Source organism: Nicotiana tabacum, unplaced genomic scaffold (assembly GCF_000715075.1).
Source record: "Nicotiana tabacum cultivar K326 unplaced genomic scaffold, ASM71507v2 Un00301, whole genome shotgun sequence".
NCBI classification, from domain to species: Eukaryota; Viridiplantae; Streptophyta; class Magnoliopsida; order Solanales; family Solanaceae; genus Nicotiana; species Nicotiana tabacum.
The window spans coordinates 9167-12902 of record NW_027438538.1 but is presented as its reverse complement, the minus strand read 5'-3'; the positions used below and the strand labels follow the sequence as shown (position 1 = coordinate 12902).

General features: G+C 33.4%; 1 pseudogene; it reads right to left on the bottom strand.

Moving 5' to 3' along the window:
• Positions 1 to 850: 850 nt before the first annotated feature.
• On the bottom strand, positions 851 to 2248 carry LOC142179072 (loganic acid O-methyltransferase-like; annotated as a pseudogene).
• Between the last annotated feature and the right edge of the window lie 1488 nt (positions 2249 to 3736).

Here is a 3736-nt window from a genome sequence, read left to right as displayed (position 1 = left end):
CTCCAAAAGGAATTTATCAAATATGAAATAGATCTAAATGTTCCTTTCAGGAAAATTAAAAACGATTATGATAAATATTTTACCTTATTTTAAGTAATAGGTAAATCTAACATAAAAAGGAAATCAGGGCAAACCTTAACAATTTTGCCTAGTTTGGCCTACATTTTCTTGACAAAGCTTGATCTACCTTTTTCACATAATTTTCATCACTGCTACAACTTGGTTTGAACCCGCCTTAAAGTTATCTTCAATCGCACTGAACCATTGGCTCTGATATCACTTGTTGGGATCAAAATAACAAGGCATCATGCGAAAAATAACAAAACATACCTTTAACGAGATAGATCGGACAACAAAGAGAATTATATCAAAAGATAACATTATAATGTGGTTTGATCAATTGATCTATATTCATATGGGATGAGAAGAACCTTCTATTATGTAAAAGAGACTACAAAAATATTGAGAGAATAATTCTCCCTCTAAACATGACTCTTCAACTCTAAAGGATTACATTGTGGATGCTATTGTATTGTATTGTTGTGTGAAGAAGAGATCCTTAATTTATAGAGGTCCACAATCTTTTTATTCAAGAAAGAGATCTATCAAATATGAAAGAGATCTACATTTCTCTTTTATAAAAAGTAAAATTAATTATGATAAATATCTTACCCTTCCTTCAAGTATAGGTAAATCCAAATATGAAAAGAAAATCAGGGTAAACTTTAACACGTATATGCTTTGAAATTTCACATCTATACTAGAAAGGCAAACCACCTAGTGATTCAAAGTAATTTCTAAACTTGGTAATGATCATTGATGTCACACGGACAAAATAAAGATGACTCATTTACAAGTTTATTTTACGTTTTAAAACCACGAACAACTGCCTCGCAGTCTTGTAATATTCAACTTTCAACCATGCAGAAATCTCTTCGCATTTTCCTAAAGTCCTCATGAACATTTCATCTGCTATTTTATTTCCAAAATGTTTGGTGAATATTCCTTCTAAACCAGCCCTCAAGTGAGTTACGAAACTCGTTGCATTAATCTTGGACCGGGGATATGTTAGCTCTATTCTCTCTACGCTAAAAAAATTATTTTTCTTCACCACTTTAATCATGTCTTCAGCAGATGGAAAATATAGTGGCAAATTAAATGAGTCAACTAGAGATTCATCTACAATTTCCTGTATTGGAAAAGAAAGAAAGTACAGTTCAATATAGAAAAGTGTCAATATATACTTTTTGAAACATACTAAAAAAAAGTTTCACAGTATAAAATGATCACGGAATGAGTAGTACTAGATTGGCCAAGAACCAAGAAATTTAGCATATACTCCTTTCTTCGCATTTTATGTGATAGTGTTTGACTCGAGCATGCAGTTTAAGAAAGAGAAAAATATTATTGAAACTTGTTATCTAAAATATGCCATAAACATATGTGTAGCTATAAATTATGTCATAAAGAGTAAAATAAGAAGTACAAAAGTGAAATTATTTTTAAATATAAAAATATATCATTCTTTTTTGAAGGGAATAATGAATACAAAGAAAAATGCGTTGTCAGAGTGAGTATATGTTATGATTGACTCACCTCATTGACCATGTCAATAAGAGTAGACTCAAGAAATGTGAGCATTCTATCACCGAGTTGTGAGTGATGTATTTCACTAGGAATAGCTGGCAAAATAAGAACAATTAAAACCTCCATGAACAATCTCCTCAGCCCTTGCAGTCAAGAATACTTTCATGTCCTTGTTAAATTGGGCAACATAGGTATTGCATACTGAAGCAGAGGCGCCTACATAATGAATTCTTCCCTTATTCTTCTCCATCAACCCTTTTGGCAACCCATACAACCACCGCAATGCATAAGAAGAATACGTGAAATGAAAAGAGCACGAGGGGAATAACCGTCCATAGAAAGAACCAGGAACTGCAACTGCAAAGTATGGTTTCTCGGAAGGTAGGGATTCGAATAGGGTATTGAAATCGTTAGTGACATGATCATTGAAAAAAACATGGAATTCAGGACTCGTACAATCGAGAGATTGAGAATGATGCTTATCCTTTATCGCTTCTACAATATTTTGCATTGCATAGAAAGTGTTTGATCCAACTGAACATCCAAAGTCTGTAATATGAAATGTGTTTGAAGTGGATATTTTGGTATGTGTATCTTGCTTTTCAACGATTGCCTCTCTGATCATCCCTTTCACATTATCTGCAGCATCTTTCTACAATATATTATTTAAAAAGTTTAACCATTAATAACTTCCTAGCTTTGATTTGAAATTGAAGGTCATAAGCATATCCAAGTGTAAATCATGTCTAACCTCAACACTAAATCTAGCTAGATGATCAGTAATATATATGCTCCATGATTTCCTTTGTCAAGTCTTGTATCACAAGAATTTAAAGATCATAACCACTCTGTATTAGACACATTTTACCAAAGTTCAACACAAATTTAGTTAATTAGTAAATGAGCCAATATAATTTTACATCAACACAAATTTACCTAACTGTAATCAGCGAGAATAACTTGATGTCTTTCTATTCATGAATACAAGAGATTTATACACTTACACAAGACTCTATCATAGAAACTAAATCAAACAAAATAAAGAAAAATATCCTAAGGATCAACTCCTATAATTGAGTCACCTATCTATGAAAAGTAATCTATTTACAGCTCACTAATTATTCTGTAATACTCCCTCTCAAGTTGGAGCATAGATATTTATCATGCACAACTTGTTACAAAGGTAATCAGCTCGAGTTCTATGCAACACTTTTGTGAATAAATCGGCTAGTTGCTCTTCTGTCTTCACGTAGACAGTGGATATCAAGTTTTCATGTATCTTCTCATGAATAATATGACAGTCGACCTCAATATGTTTAGTTCTTTTATGATACACCAGATTTGAGGCAATATGAAGAGCAACTTGATTATCACACCATAGTTTTGTTGGTGTATGATGCTTCAACCCAATTTCAGTTAAAAGATGATGTATCCATATAATCTCACACGTAGATTGTGATATAGCTCTGTACACAGATTCTGTACTAGATCGAGATACAACACTTTGCTTCTTACTCCTCCACGATACCAAGTTCCCTCAAACAAAGAAACAATAGCCTGTAGTAGATCTTCTATCAATTTTAGATCTAGGCTAATCAATATCTGCAAAACACTCAACACGAGTATGGTCGTGATTACTATACAATATGCCAAGTCCAGGAGGTCCTTTCAAGTAACATAGAATTTGTTCCAAAGCTGCCCAATGTTTGACCATAGGCACGGACATGAATTGGCTAATAACACTTACCGCAATAGCAATATCTGGACGAGTCACAATGAGGCAGTTTAACTTTTTAACTAACCTCCTATATCTCTCTAGATCATCAAAATGACCGCCATCATCTTTCATAAGATGAACATTGGGAATCATTGGAGTGCTACAGGGTTTGGCTACCAACTTTTCAGTTTTCGCAAGTAGATCAAGAATATAATTTCTTTGAGACAAAAGAATTTTCTTCTTTCTTCTATTTACTTCTACTCTCAAAAAATATTTCAACTGACCCAACTCCTTCGTATGAAACCTACTGTGCAAGAAAGACTTGAGGGAAGAGATCCATGCATAATCACTTCCTGTTTTGACAATGTCATCAACGTATACAACAAGGAGGATAGTGCCAGCTATTGATTGATGGTAGAAGACTGAGTGATC